Here is a 17,561-nt window from a genome sequence, read left to right on the forward strand (position 1 = left end):
TTGGAAAGAAGTGTTAACAAAGAGAGGAAAATTCAGCATATTGTGATCTTGGACAAGGCACTTGATATTTCTTGGCCTCAGTTTTGTCATCCATTAAATGAGAACATTGGACTAGATAATTCTAAGGTTCTTTCTAGCTCTAATATTCTAAGTTTATTCTAATTTTAAAAATAGGCAAATTATAAATTAGTCTCCCATCACGATCTGATTATACTATCATCTGTTGGCACAGGGTCTCAAATTCTACATAGTGTCTGCCATAGAGGAATTAAGACAACAGAAGTATGCCTACCATAATTAAAATATGCATTGTTTGGGGAGGGGATGTTTCAACTTCCCCTAAATAAGCATGGGAAGGAGGAGAAATCCAGAGGCACAGTAGAAGCAGAGTGATATATTGGAAAGTTGCCTGGATTTGGCTTTAGAGAACCTGGCTTCATTACTTAATACATATATGATTTTGAGTAGTATAATTCCCTTCTCTAAGAGTTAGGTTTCTTATGTAAAAATTAAAGGATTGGACTAGATGGCTTCTAGAATGCTTTTCAGCTTAAAATCTATGCTCTTTGTTCAAGCATAGCAGGCTTTATGATTTTAGAACCTTAATTAGAACATTGGTGTTCATAAGATATCTGGCACTAGTTCTTTTTCCATTAATAATGAAAAGCAAAAAAGTAATTATTGAACATAAAATAACTATAATTATTCATAATTATAATGAGCTAGAAGGATACATGTGGGTGTACTATTATTAAATTCAGGCACAATTGATTCTTAAATAGCTGGCAGTTCTATGCCTTTTGTATCAGAAGAAAATGTTCTATCTAATCTAAAGAAGGAACCTTGACCATTTGTAGTAGAAACCATCTCTAACTTTCTAGCATGCTTTACTCTTTTTCTCAACTTGTTTTAAAATCTATGGGAACAGGCAACAATTTCAGTATTTCCATAAAGTACATCAGTCCTGTTATGAACTAATTTTCCTCAAAATTAAATTAAACAGGTTTTTCTAATTTTGTGGATTCTGGAACATTATGTTAATATTGAAAAAAAAGAAGTTTTTACTTTTAATTGGAGAAAGTGTGGAGAAAGAATAGGTATGGTACATGTATATTTATGCTAGGTTAAAGAATTTGACTTAAAACTGTCATAGGAAATAGGTTTGAACAGAAGTCTTTCATTTATATACTTTTCAGATATTTTAGTATCCCAAACAAACACAACTTCATGCAGGACAGAATAAGAATAAACTGAATTTTTTACTTGTATATGCAATGTATATATAGGAGCATGTTATTTCTCTGCTGATTATTCTATATGGCTTTCTATGATCTTAAAAAGGCTATCTTTTTTGGAAGTATGGCATAAATGAAAAAAAATACTGAGCTGAAGGGTCAGAAAGCCTGTTTTCTCATGGCAACTCTGTTAATAAAGTAACCATATTCCTTTGGGCAAGTTAATTAACCTTATTGGGCATCAATTTCTTAAGCTGGGAAATCTGTGAATTAAACTAAGATCAAATAGTCTTTATAATATTTGTTCTAACTCTAAAATCCCAATATACTCAAAATAATATTCATTCTAACTCTAAAATACCAACATACTCAAAAGAAGCATAACCTTTATCTTTTTTTTTTTTTCATTGGGGAAACAAAATAAGTGACAAAAATAATTCCATTGCCCTCTGGTTGATCTTCCATTCACATTTTTTGGATATGGATGTCTTATAACCATACAATGTCACTTAAAGAATGTTGTTGTTAAACACACACACACACACACACACACACACACACACACACACACACGGACATAAAGACACATAAATATTCCGCCCTCTCCCCCCCCCCCCCCACAGCATTGATTCCTGGCCAAGATGGCTGCCTGAAAGGAGGCAGAGTACTTAACTAACACACATCTATCTCCTTCAACAAACTGAAATCTGCACCATTAAAAAAAAAAAAAAAGTTAAACAAAAAGAAATCCAATAGGAAATTCAGAGATTATTTCCACTACAGAGATTATTTTCACTTCCACTATATCCACTGCACAAAAATCACTCAGAAGTTCAAAGATGACATGAAAGGGAATCAACAGGAAAGTTATGCCAGTTCAGGAAAACAAGTCTGCAGCCTTTTAGCCACACTGTAGACTAGCTGTAGACAATGACTTAAGATTGTAGATGTCTATTTTCAAAGATGGAAAAAATGAAGGGCTCCCCCTAAAAAATCCCATGGGGATATTTTAGAAGACCTTGGAAGTTCCCAGAAGTGGGAGCAGTCAATGCAATACAGGAAGAATCTGAGTGGGGCAGCCCAGACAAGGCAGAGTTCCAAATTCAGAGCATTCTATTTTTAGAAGCAATAAAAGAACTTGATAATTCAGTGCTCTGAACCTTAAAGATCCAAGGACTTTTAATATCAGGATGTAGATGTAAGTACAATAACCCAGATAATCTAGGTGAGAACAAGTGGAGATGATAACTTCATCCAAGAGCACAGCAGAAGACCTTGGTTCCAGAAAAAAAAAAAAAAGACAATTCAGGAACTAAAGTTGAGAAAATGTATAAACCAAATAAGGTAATGACCAATATAAAATAAATTATTATAGATTTAGGGATGTCTCAAAATACAACCTAGAAGGAGAAAGGTAATTCATAATAAATGCATGCAGAAATTCAAAGGATTTTTGAAAAATTCAACAAAGACCACATGAATACTAAGAAAAATTGAAACAAGAAATTTTTACAAAATGAAATTAAAGCTCTTGAGGAAAGAATTGTAAGGATAAGAAGAAGTTTAGAAGAGAAAATAAGGAACCTCATCCAAATAACAAACATACTAAAATTACAATAGACAAAGTGGAAATTAATGATTCTACAAGACATCAAGAAATATTAAAACACATCAAAAGATTGAAAAAATAGAAGAAAATGTAAGCTATCTGATATAAATAATTTGACTTGAAAACAGATCAAAGAGAGATCAATTTTAAATCATATGACCTCCTCAAAGCTGTGATTTTAAATGTCTAAACATTATATTTCAAGAAATGAGAACTGCCTAGAATAATAAGAGCCAGAAGGGCAAGGTAAAAACTGAATGTTTCGTTCACCTCCTGAAAGAAATCCTGAAATTAAAAAAAAAAGTCAAGGAATGTCATAGTCCAATTCCTGCAATACAAGTTAAAGAAAAGATAACATAAGAAAGTCATAAAAAGTAGAATTTGAGTATCAACAGAACACAGGCATGATCATATAAGATCTGGGTTAAAAGAAAGACAAGGTAAACAAATTTCTTGATCCTAAAAAGAAAAAATTAAAAGGGGAAAAATAGGGGAAAATAAATGAAATTTAAGGGAGTGTTCATCAATTGTAGAATGGCTGTCCAAATTGTCAAATATGAAAATAATAGATTTTTATTGTTCAGAAAATGATAAAAGAGACAATTTCAGAGAATTTGGGATAGTAAGAGCTCATACAGAATAAGGTGAACAGAACTAGAAGAACCAATTATGCAAAGAACAATATTTATAAGGGAAAAGTTTTTGATATACTTAAGAACTCTGATGAAATGACCAATCATGTTCCATAGGACTGATGATAAGGCATGTTACTAGCCTCCTGGGATTGAGATGATAGATTCAAGGTGCTGAAGGAGATATATACATTTTTGGACATGGTTGTTGGACTATGTTTGTTTCATGTTTTATTTTTTTAATCTTTTTTTTTTTAATTAAGGTGGGGAGGATCTGGGAAAGGTGAGATTAGACCTTTTTTGATTCTGTAAGGTATGTTACTCCAGTTATAGATGATGAACCTGTAATAAGTGACCTATTCAAATTCAAACAGCTAAGTGCATGAGGTAGAATGTGAATTTAGGTCTTCCCAACTTCAAATCCTATGCTGTATCCATTCCATCACTTAGCTGCTGCTGTGATTATCATTATTTTATTATTAATTTGTTACATTGATTTAAAATTTTTTTTACAGTCAGGATGCAATCTACTTTTCTATCTCTCTTTTCCCTATTATATTACTTCATATTATACTATTCTATGCCATTATATTACTTTATATTGTAATATATCTTCCCTTTCAAACAAAACTGACTTTCTTATATTTTTTCACAAAATATACTTCATCTCCCTAATGCTTAGAATATACTCTGTCCTGACCTCTGCCTCTTAGAATCCTTAATTTCTTTCTATTCCAGTATCACTTTCTACACCACTTTTTTCTTGATTTCCCCCTAGTCACTGCTGCTTCTCCTACCCCCCAATTATAATGGATTTTATTTTTATACAGTTTGCATAAATTTATATGTACTTATTTTCTTTTCTAATGGAATGTAAACTCCTGAAAAGCACAGATCCTTCCATTTTTCTAGTATCCTCAATACCTAAGAGTGCCTGACAAATAATAGTTGCTTTATAAATACCAATTGATTGAATGATTTCATTATTCTGCTGTTTTCCATTTTTGTAAATTGCTAAAGACTTAGAATAATTTCTAACAGTGCCATTCATATAGTTTACTCCAGGGATTAGTGCAAAGTAGATATTTAGCAATGGATCAAATTAATCAAATAAAGTTTAAAAATTCTAGATATATTTCACCAAATCAGTTTTCTGATCATCATCATGTAATCTTAAATTATGAAATTATCAGAATATAGTAAAAAATTTAAATCTTGAGCAAATTTAGGATTTTTTTAGAGTTAATCTGCTTTTTAGAATAAATATAAAACTACAGTAATGAATTCTCCTTTAGTTTAATATAATATAATTTAGTTTAATAATATAATTGAGTTTTATAATGTTTTAAAGTTTATAAAGTTCCTTACGTACATTATTTCATTTAGGTAGGCCTTATAAAAATCATATTAATTTTGTAAGTAAGAAAATGTTTGTTGAAATTAATTGATTTCAGTCTCCAAAGATTGAAGTAAATTCATTTATGAAGTGCCTACTTTGTGCTGGCCATTGTCCTATACTATAGGTAGAAGGTAAGAGACAGAGAGAGAGAGAGAGAGAGAGAGAGAGAGAGACAGAGAGAGACAGAGAGAGAGAGAGAGACAGAGAGACAGAGAGAAGAGAAAGAGAGACACACAGAGAGAAACACAGAGAGAAAGACAGAGCAGAGAGAGACAGAGAAAGAGAGACAGAGACAGACAAAGATGGGAAATTTGAGAATAAGAGCAGCAAGGAAGAAGGAGGGAAGCAAGAAGAGAAAGGAGGGGATTAAGAGGAAAGGAGGAAGGGATTAAGACAATTAAGAATTGTCTTAATAACTAATTGGAATGGATGTCTCATTTGAGGAGCTAGGTGGCACAGTGGATAGAATGCCAGGCTTGAATTCAGGAACAGCCACCTTCCTGAGTTCACTTCTGGCCTCTAACCAAGCTATTGTTACTTCTTAGCAAGTTATTTAATCCTATTTCCCTCAGTTTCCTTATAGTAAAATGAGTTGGAGAAAGAAAGGCAAATCACTTTAGTATCTTTGCCAAGAAAACTTTAGTGGTCATGAAGAATTGGACAGGTCTCAAAACTGACTGAACAACCATTAACTCTTCTGATCAATTTAGCCAATAACAATTAATTAGAAATTCATTTGGTTGGCCTTCAGTGTAGTTTTCATTGCACTTGTTCATGTTTTATTTCTAGTGCATTGTACACTGTGAGAACACTGTGTGATTCAGAATTGGAACACCAAATTGAGCAGAAACAGAATGTATAGTCATTTATTTCTTTCAGGCAATTATACCTCCTGATACTAGCAGAGATGCCTTGCATTCACAGCATTATGATAAAGGAAGAGTTGCAATAAACACAATTGTTCAGAGGGAAAAAAGACCATCTGTTCAAAACTAAATGAATCCTTACTCCCTATTCCCAAGGTCATTTTTATGAACAATTTACACATTTTACACCATTTTGGTAAAAGTTTTTCACTGATGCTGCACATTTATCAAGAGATAAGCATAATATCACTCAGCTTTCTTCAGATTTAAATAGATAATTAGGCAGCTTCGTGTACTGAAGCCAGAAGTGAGCCAAAATGGGCCTTAAGCAACTGTTCGACATCAACATTTCCAAGTAGACTTTGGGGATTCTTAAAAAAACAGATACTAATTTTGATTTACAATGAAATGCTACAATAAAATCCCAGAGTTTGAAGCCTGAAAACCTGAATGCAAATTCAAATAATACTGGTCTAAACCTACCTCCTAGGGTTATTTTGAGGAAAGTACTTTTCTAACCTTAGATCCTCTCATTCCTATGAACATAATTATCTCATTTATCAATCAATTAACACACATTTATTAAGCATTTACTGTATGATAGGAACTGGGATTCAAAAACAAAAGTGGATCAGTCACAATTCTAGGGAACTTTAATTTTAATCAGGTGTGCTCCCTTTATTAGTACAGATAGCAATTTATATGCTTTCTAGAATCATAGGATCATAGAATTTGAGCTGGAAAGGATTTAATTCAACACCCTTGTTTTACAGATGAAAAACCTGAGGGCCAATGAATCTGTGTAAACTGTCATTTGAACAGTAAGAGTCAGAGATGATATTTGAACCAAAATCTTCTGACTCCTAAGCCAAGGATCTTTTCATTGTACTATGATATTTATTTTGTCTAATTTTCTTTTATATCTTTCCATGAAGCTGCCATAGAGGATATATTTTATGTGCTGAGAATTTTGATCAGGATCATATACAATTCCAAAAGTATTCTACATTCACAATTTTTAAAAATTCAAAAATAAAATCCTTTACTTGATCCTATTCTGTCAACCTAAAGGCAGAGAAGTGGCATGTAGATAGAAAACTTAGCCTTCAGCCAAAAAAAATTGAGTTGAAATCCACTGCACACATTTATAAGCTTAGAAAGACATTTAAATTTTGTCAGCCTCAGTTTCTTCAGCTTAAACATAGTGATATTACTCACCTTTCAGGTTGTAGTGAGGATCAAATGAAACAATACATATTAAGTCCTAAAAGGTTACTTTATCACTTGTTTCTTCCATTTTCTCCATCCTGCAACAAATGGCAACATTCTAAGATCTTAATTATTGAATGGGGAAAAATTTAGAGTAATCTCTAGCAAAGATTACTAAAGGAAAGAAATGTTTTGAACATTGTCTTGTTTGTCCTATATTGGTATCAGGGTAAGGGAGGATATTATTCTTATTTTGCTTATTTATGGTTTCCACCAGGGTCAAAGGACACTTGAACATTTTTAGGAGAGGGATAATTCCTTAAAATGAATGCAAAATTGATGACAAAATCAGGCCATGTCACTATTAAAAACATTTCATGCAAAACTTGTAAAAGAGATGGAACTGATTGAATATCTCTAATTTTAGGTTTAGACAGCTACACAGAACTATCATGGAATTCATATCCAGGCTGCAATTATTCAACATAGAATAGCATGACTCCAAGCACTAAGTAATTAAGCTAATATTAAAATTTCCTAATAGAAAATTTTGCCCAATGTGATGTCCTAGAACTGATGAATTAACAATAGAAATTTTCTGAGTGAATTTGATAAAGATTTTTTGTTTTAAGTGGATAAATCATTTAAACTACAAGAAAATAACTGGGTATATTTGTATGATATTATAGGATATAAAAAGGATATTTATACATATATATTTCATATAAAATAATTTTATTTTTATTTATAACAGTTATAACTATCTCTTTTAAAAATTATACTCCATTTTATGTGGACTCTGTTTCAGAAAAACCTATATTTACTAACTTTTTTCCTTGTTTGAAAAATAAACTTTATTTTAATAAATTAACTTTGTACATGATGTGTCTAGATCATCTTGAAAATATTCTTCTCTGTAGGAACTTTATATTCAACTTTTGGAATGGTCGGAATTGAATTGCCACAACTAAATAAAAATTCTTTTGATTTCTTGTTATTATTATGGGTGTTTGAATGAAATTTATATAACCATATTGCTCAAAGTCCTGTAATAGTTTTAAAAAAATGTATATAATATCTATAAATAAAACAGATATATACATATGCACATTTGTCTATGCACATGTAAACACATAAATTTATATATCTAGATATATGTTTTGGAGGCTTTGTGCTTGTCCAGCTTACATAACAGTATCTATATGGAAGTGTCTGGAGACTTGGTTCTAGTAAATTGGAGAACCAGAGAGTGATCTGGGACACAAGGAGTCCAGGCTGGATGTTGCTAACAATCCATCAGGGAAAACCTGAGGAGCAAGAGTTCTGAATCTTAGTTCAGCAGGGTTTTGGACCTAAACTTGGTGGATGCAATGGTATGTAGGAACTGAGCAATATTGTGGGCTTTCCTCAAAAAACCGAGGTGACCTAGGGGTATGGTGCCACTAAGAGATTGGGAGACATGTTTGTATGCTTGTTCTTGATAAAGCTGTAAAGTAAATATTTCTTTGTATCAGCTACTCTGATATAAAATGATTAAATTGAACTATGGTTCTATTTACTGAGCTCATAAAATAAATGGTACATAATTAATGTGAGCTTGAGTCAATGATTAAGGAAAAAGACCCTTTTCTCCAATCCCTCAGGTTCTCTGGGCACCTTAGGAGAGTGGGAAAGGTTATAAAAGGTAGCAGGATTAGCTTTGAGAAAGTGGAACAGAAGTAAACTTCCATGTTTAATATAATATAGTGAATATTGTATAAGTATGTATAACATATACAAATGTATACATACATATATGCACTCTCATGCATAGATGATAGCTAAGTGTTGCAGTGAAAACAATTTGAGATCTGAAAGAACTGAGTACAAATCTGTTCTTGGATTTCTGCCTCAGTTTCTTCAATTGTAAAATAGGTATAAACGTAGCACCTATCTCAAGGGTTTTGTGAAAACTAAATGAGATATGCAGAACATTTAATGCTATGACTGGCGCATATTTGGCTCTTAATAAATGGTTGTTTTCTTCCTTTCCCCTTTCCTCTTGTGTGAATACATACCCACACACATATACATATAAATAAACCTGGATATGTAGATACATGCATATGCATACATGTCTGTATGTACTCCATATGAGGATAGATTACATGTCTTACTTAAACTTTGTCTTGCCCTATCTCTAAGGACAATGTTCTGGACACATTAGATACTATTGAATTAGATCCAATGGATTGTATGACTAAATTCTCTTCCAGAAAAAGATCCTGGAAGCTTATATTTACTTTCCCAAGCCTATGACTCCTGAGAGGTTCCTGACAGATACTATCCCAGCTGAATGGTTTCAAAAAGATCTTTGCTAAAGTGGTCATGGTGATTAATCCAAATTGCTGTTGGTAACCAGGGTGACTGATACCATTTTATCGAGGGTCATTGTTTGTGAGATAAAAATAAAATGATGTGAAATGCCTATCTTAGACATGGGTAAAAGTGCAACAGCTTAGCCACTTTTCAGTTAGCAAAAAAGAAAACTTTTTCTTGACAGAATTATAATTTTAAAATTTAGGGAAGTAGAGGATCTGCAAACAAGTGCCAGGATTTTGGGGGAAAAAAATCCTTATATTAAGTGACATTTTATAAACTGATTGCCAATGTGTATATATTGTTTTTAGATAAAACATGGCTAATTGAAAGAGAATGATTTTTTTTAGAAGAAAGGCACCTGAACACAATTGAATTTTCAATTAAAAGGGATGAAACACATCTTCCTCTTCTCAGTAGAGTGTAGGGGCTCAAAGGAAAAGAATGTAGAGACTATCACAAACATTTGTCTTGTCCGTTGGTTTTGCATCAATGTTTTTCTTTTTTATCAGGGAGGTTTCAGTGGTGAGTGAGAGGTGGGGAATCAATAATAAAAAAGGAAGAAAGGATGGAAAGAAGGAAGGAAAGAAGGGAAAGAGAGAATGGGTTACTTGCACTTACCTAAAAAAAAATCTATCCTATACTAATGTAGGAACAAAGAAAGGGAGAGAAAAACCTAGTAAATAATTATGGCTCTCTTAAGGTACATCAAATGCCCACCATCTAATTAGTGGCTAATAAATGGATGGATGAGATTCCCATTGTCACTGTCTATTATTTAATGAAACCACACAAATAAAAGTCTTGATAGAATCATTGAGAGAAAGGTAAGATCTTCTTTGATTCTAGTATTAATGACACAAGGAAGAGATGTCAGCTATGTAGAAATAGTGAGAAATTCTGCCTCTCTCTTCCCAGTCCTCAAACTCTTTTACCTGTGGTTGGTAAGATAACTTCCAAGCTGCTAGTGAAATATTAATATGCCATTTTTTTCAACTTACCTATTGTGGAGGGGTGAGGAGGTGATTGCATGTAGAACCAAATGACTAGACTACTTAACTAGCCCTAGCTACACTATAATATGAAGTGTTTAATTGGAACAATATGTTTAATCAATTCATTATACACATGTCCCAAGGCAAGCTCAGGAAAGGCAAAACCTCCCTTGGAGAAAAATAGGAAAAGTTCCCTTGATGTTGATATTTCAATATGATTTCAGCTTGTGAAAATAGAGCTCATAATATGATAATGTGATGATGAAGATGAAGCTATGGGGACAAAATTTTGATTTTCCAGACATACTAGTAATTTTATTGCTGCATAAAGATTGCTGGTTTCAAAATTTGCTACATAATGCTATTATTATAGGTATTTGTGAATCAGATTCCAATAGTGGTATGAAGCTTTAAATCAATTATTATGGTCATAGAGATACAGTTAAAGGCAGGTTCAATAAAAAAAAAAGTTTCTGAGTTATTGCCATTAAAACTCATGCTTTGGTTCTTCTTATATTCTGTTTAGAAACCTTTGTCTAAATTAGTACAGGCTGAAGCGTCTGTACTTCAGCACACACATGCAAGTATGTATGACATACATATATGTATAGAGCTATAGCTAGCAATTCTGGTGTGAAAGCACATTAGCAAGCAGGGGAGTCCTCAGGCTTGAGCTAGGACATGAAAATATAAGGCCCGTATTTTATGGGATCTTATGTTTATGGATATTATTATAAGGGTTTGAGAGGTGATCAAATTCTCTTGACTATTCCCTAACATTTCGTAGCTAATCTTTAAATGAATTGTTATGTGATAAATATTATCTCCCATACAAATAAAAAAATAAAAGTCAAAGAACAACTCACATATATTCTGGTAAGATTTACTGAAACATAAATTATTGCAGAGATAGATGAACTACAGCAGGCTGGATCTTGGCTAGGTATCAAGTAAATTTTGGTAATAAGGAAGTTGTCAGTAACTCTTCCACTCCTGAGTACTTTTAGATGAAAGGCATGTACTTCTTTTTTATTTTATTTTATTTTATTTAATAATAACTTTATATTGACAGAATCCATGCCAGGGTAATTTTTTTACAACATTGTCCCTTGCACTCGCTTCTGTTCCGATTTTTCCCCTTCCTCCCTCCACCCCCTTCCCTAGATGGCAAGCAGTCCTATATATGTTGGATATGTTGCAGTATATCCTAGATACAATATATGTGTGCAGAACCGAACAGTTCTCTTGTTGCACAGGGAGAATTGGCTTCAGAAGGTATAAATAACCCAGGAAGAAAAACAAAAATGCAAATAGTTCACATTCGTTTTCCACTGCTCTTTCTTTGGGGGTAGCTGCTTCTGTCCATCATTTATCAATTGAAACTCAGTTAGGACTCTTTGTCAAAGAAATCCACTTCCATCAGAATACATCCTCATACGATATCGTTGTCGAAGTGTATAATGATCTCCTGGTTCTGCTCATTTCACTTAGCATCAGTTCATGTAAGTCTCACCAGTCCTCTCTGTATTCATCCTGCTGGTCATTTCTTACAGAACAATAATATTCCATAGCATTCATATACCACAATTTACCCAACCATTCTCCAATTGATGGGCATCCATTCAATTTCCAGTTTCTAGCCACTACAAACAGGGCTGCCACAAACATTTTGGCACATACAGGTCTCTTTCCCTTCTTTAGTATCTCTTTGGGGTATAAGCCCAGTAGTAGCACTGCTGGATCAAAGGGTATGCACAGTTTGATAACTTTTTGGGCATAATTCCAGATTGTTCTCCAGAATGGTTGGATTCATTCACAACTCCACCAACAATGTATCAGTGTCCCAGTTTTCCCGCATTCCCTCCAACATTCATCATTATTTTTTCCTGTCATCTTAGCCAATTTGACAGATGTATAGTGGTATCTCATATATCTCATATATGGTATCTATATTTTTGGGATGATCACAAAAAAAAAACAGAAAGTTGAGAAATAGAGATGCTCTAAAAGAAGGAAGAATAGAGAAAATTGGCTCACATAAAAGAGATATGCAAGGAAGAGTTTTTACTATAGTAAATACTATAGTTTTTAATATGTGACCAGTTTGCTGAAAAGATAGGAGAAGCAATTTTGCATAAAGAAATAAATTAGCTAATGACAGTGTTATCCCTTTCATAGATGAACAGTTTGGTGGTTAAAAGGAGAAGGCAGAAGAACTTTAGTGTAAAGAAAACTACCAAATTCAATTTGTAAAAAAATAGTTTTCAATAAAATGTAAGCAGGTTAGCTACCATAGGAGTAGAAAAATAACTTATGTGTTTTCAAAACTTAAAAAATACAAGTGTAAAAAACCAGAAAATTTTCAATTTCATATTAAATATCATTTTTCAAATTCTTTCCTTATCTTCCCATTCTTCTTGCTTATTACACACACATATAAATATATGTATAAATGTCTCTCTGTACACACACACATATAAATATGTACATTATGCCAAAATAATTTCTTGCACTAGCAATAAAGAAAGCAAGAAAAGAAGGAAGGAAGGAAGGAAGGAAGGAAAGAAGGAAGGCAGGGAGGGAGGGAGAGATTGTTTCTATACCCATTTCCTCATTTGAGAAAACATTTCATAAAACATCATATGAATCTGACTTATTTAATAATTCTTTCTCTTATATACATGGGTATGTGTAAGCCCCTTTCTAAAATATTTTAAATAATTTTTATATTTCTGTGTGAAAAAAATATCTTGATAGACAAATATAGTGTGATAATAACTATCTGGATTGTTTCTTTTTTCACATGAATTCTCCAAAAAAGATAATCTCAAGAAAACTCATCTTGACAATAAAGAAATGATGTAATACAATTGAAGCTACTAGAAAACAATGGCATCAGACTCCTTGCCTTTTGGTATATGACAAGTAAGGATTGAATAGCTCTTTAGGTGTCAACCATTAAAATCCCAATCCTGTTTTTATGTGTAACTGAAACATTTGGATCAAATGAAATGAAACATATTGATATTTTTAAATTTTCATTTTATTAAAGCTTTTTATTTACAAAACATATGCATGGGTAATTTTTTTCAACAGTGACCCTTGCAAAACTCTTTGTTCCAAATTTTCCCCTCCTTCCCCCAACCCCTTCCCCTAGCTGGCAGATAATTCAATACATGTTAAATATGTTAAAATATATGTTAAGTCCAATATATGTATACATATTTATATAATTATCTTGCTGTATAGGAAAAATCAGATCAAGAAGGAAGAAAAATATTAAGAAAGAAAACAAAATACAAGCAAATAACAACAGAGATCATGCTATGTTGTGATCCATATTCTGTTCCCAAGGTTCTCTCTCTGGGTGTAGATGACTCTCTTCATAATTGAATAAGTGTAACTGGTTTGAATCATCTCACTGTTGAAGAGAACCACGTCTATTAGAATTGATCATCATATAGTCTTGTTGCCATGTATAATGATTTTCTGGTTCTGCTCATTTCATTCTGCTTCATTCATGTAGGCCTCTCCAAACCTCCCTAAAATCATCCTGCTGGTTGTTTCTTACAGAGCAGTAATATTCCATAGCCTTCATATACCATAATTTATTCAGCCATTCTCTAATTGATGGGCATTAACTCAGTTTCCAGTTTCTTGTCACTACAAAGAGGACTGCCACAAATATTTTTGCACATGTGGGTCCCTTTCCCTTTTTTAAGATTTCATTGGAATATAATTCCAGTAGAAACACTGCTGGATCAAAGGATATGCACAGTTTGATAACTTTGTGATCATAGTTCCAAATTGCTCTCCAAAATGGTTGGATCCATTCACAATTCCACCAACCATGTATCAGTGTCCCTGATAAATGTGTTTTCCCACATCCCCTCCAACATTGATCATTATCATTTCCTGTCATCTTAGCAAATCTGAGAGGTGTTTAGTGGTATCTCAGAGTTAACTTAATTTGCATTTTGCCGATCAATAGTGATTTGGAGCACCTTTTCATGTGATTACGAATAGTTTCAATTTCTTCATTTAAAAATTGTTTGTTCACATCCTTTGACCATTTATCAATTGGAAAATGGATTGAACTGTTATAAATTTGAGTCAGTTCTCTAGAATGATTTAGAAATGCTATCAACATATTGATATTTGATAAGTGTAGTATTTCCAAATATGCAAATATTTTGCATCCCATGGACTAAACATCTAGAAAAAAACCTGAAACAATGATAGAAACATTCAGATATTTTGTGATATGCTAGCCACCTGCCAGTGGCTACTAGATGTCTAACTCAGACATGTAGAATGGATCTTTTCATGTGAGAGGATGATGATGATACAAGGAGACTGAGAGACAATTGCTTTGTCCGACCTCTCTCCTCTTTCCTCTTGCTTCTGATTTATCTCTTCCCAATCCACAAGGAACATCTGTGAAGGCTGCTTTGCAACTCCTTCAAGTTCATGATTCACAGTTGTAGAAGCTCTCAGAGAATTAACCTGCCCCTTCACCTAGGCATGATCCCTAACAAAGACATTTGGTTTAAATATTTGTAAATTGCAAATATCTGGTATCCTGAAAACCAAACATCTGGGCAATTGGCAGGATGCTTAAGTTTTCACCCAATTATTTTGGCATCATACAAAAATATAGTAATACTCTTAAATATCAATGGTCTTATTAAATGAAATGATGAGTGGCTAATTGTATAGAACAACCAAAGCATATTCTTTTCTGGTATGGGTTATTACCCTTTTGTGATACAGAAATGATTTTGTCTCCATTACATAGCTTCAAAACAATTCAAGAAGACATAGAATGACACTTTGAACAGTAATGGAAAATTTCCATGTATCCTGTGCCAAGGTAGTTCAGGCAGTTTTCAGTAAAACTTATGTCACCATGGGCTATTTTTTTTTTCAGTTTGGCTTTAGCTATTACTTCAAGTGAAGAATTATCTTTACTTGTCTTAAAAAAATATTTTGACAGTCTAGTAAGTGTTATCTTTGGAACCAGCTTTCCTCGTAGATAGAGTAATTGCTTTGGTAACTCTGGAATCAAACTAAATCATATTGTCCCTCATTTTCCTTTTATCTATTCAGCTACAGACTTTTAACATCCCAATAAAACAATACAGTGTACCATTTTAATCTTTCCAAATATATATTAGGATCTTCTTTCCCCAAAATATTTGTTTCCCACATCTTTAGAAAGTAGAGTAGCCCAACAACAATATTCTAAATATAGGTTAGGTCTCTATAAGATAATTGATTAAATTTTCCCCAGTTATTTAAAAATATAAGTACACACATTTTATTGCAACCTAAGAAAATATTTGTCTAGCTCTATCTAACCATATTTATACTTATATCTCTATCTCTCATTATGCAAGGTAAGAATATCTTCAAACTAGCCATGGCTTGAAGATTTCAAATATCTTTATGAGTGAAATATAGTGCTGCCACAAATGGTAATTGCATTTATGTCTGACTCTTTGTGACCTTATTTAGGGTTTTCTTGGCAAAGATACTGCAGTGGTTTGCTATTTTGTTCTCCAGCTCATTTTGAAGATGAAGAATTTAAGTAAAAAAGGATAAATAACTTTCCCAAAATCACCCAACTAGCAAGTATCTGAAACCAGATGTCTCATTAGGAAGATGAGTGTTCTTGACTTTATAAAGTTTATAAAGTTGCCTTATTTTTAGTCACAGATAACTTTGCTATTATTGTTGAAAAATAATTTGGTGGAAAGAAACAACATTTTTTTAATTCATAGTTTTATTTTACACACGTCATTTAAAGCTTTCTGTACTTCAGTTTATTAAAACCTGAGCACATATCATATGAGAATTAGTAGAAAGTATTGGCATGTATTATTTAGCCTGGAGAAGATAATACTTAAGCAGGACTAGAGAATTGTATAAATTGCTAGTTCAAGAAAGTTTACATAATAGAACAAATTATATTCATGTGTGTCTATCTTTTCTTCCTTGTAGGTTATTCTTTTGTTCTCTGCTGGGTACTTTTTTTTTTTTTTTTTTTTTTACTTTATTGGGATTTTTTTCCCCTTTCATCCTCTTACCTCCCCCAAGCAGGCTATACTTAAGCAAGGATATATTTATGTATGTATGTATGTACAAACATACACACACACACATACATACACATGTACACACATAGACCTTTCCTATTTCTGCTAATTCATTGCTTTGATTCTGCTCTTTTAACTTGCCTTGCTATTACTTCCTTTATCTTCCAATTATTCTTATATTTTCTCTTCTTGATCTGTTCTTTAAATCTGCTTTTTCTTATAAGATGTTCACATTCTATTCAATTTTTTTCATTTTTATATTATTTTGTCATTTCTTGTTTTCTTATAGTTTTATCGTTTCCCTTGCCCAATTCTAATTTTCAAAGAGTCATTTTTGTCTTTAAGACTATATCTCCTATTTGAGATGGTTAACTTGTTTTTCATAATCTTCTTGTTTTTCTTGGAGGATTTTTATTTCAGTTCAGTTTTTTCTCAATGACTCTTTTGATTTTTAAATTCTTTTTTTGAGTTCTATAAATTCTCTCTGGGAAGGGAACTGCCTACTTAACATTACTCATTGAGGTAGATGCTGCTTTTTTAACTTCAGTGTCCTCCTCTGAAGATGAACTCTGGTCTTCCCTATTTCCAGAGTAAGTTTCAATGGTGGGGTTCGTTCCTTTTTGATGGTTCATTTTTTTTTAAATAAGAGGTATTACAATGATCAATTCTGATGAACGTGGCTCTTTTCAACAACAAGGTTCAGGCCAGTTCCAGGTCTTGTGATGAAGAGAACCATCTGTCCCCCCCCAAGAGAGAAGACTGATGAACTGAGTATTTTCACTATTTTTGTTGTTTATTTGCATTTTATTTTCTTTCTCATTTTTTTTATTTTATTTTTCTTGTGCAGCAAGATAATTGTATAAATATATATGCATGTATTGGATTTAACATTTTTTTTTACATATATTGGATTACTTGTCATTTAGGGGAGGGGATGAAGAAAAGGGAGGGAAAAATTGGAACACACGATTTTGCAAGGATCATTGTTAAAAAATTATCCATGCATATGTGTTATGAGTTCAAATGTTGGAGTTCTTGTTCTTCTCAAAACACAGCCGGTTTAGCTTAGGGCCCTCCGGATGTCTCCAAATCCAAAGGTTCTGTCCTTCAGCCTCTGCCTCTGCTTTCTTCTGCCACAGTGGTGTGAGATGAAGATGAAT

Source organism: Antechinus flavipes, chromosome 3 (genome assembly GCF_016432865.1).
Source record: "Antechinus flavipes isolate AdamAnt ecotype Samford, QLD, Australia chromosome 3, AdamAnt_v2, whole genome shotgun sequence".
NCBI classification, from domain to species: Eukaryota; Metazoa; Chordata; class Mammalia; order Dasyuromorphia; family Dasyuridae; genus Antechinus; species Antechinus flavipes.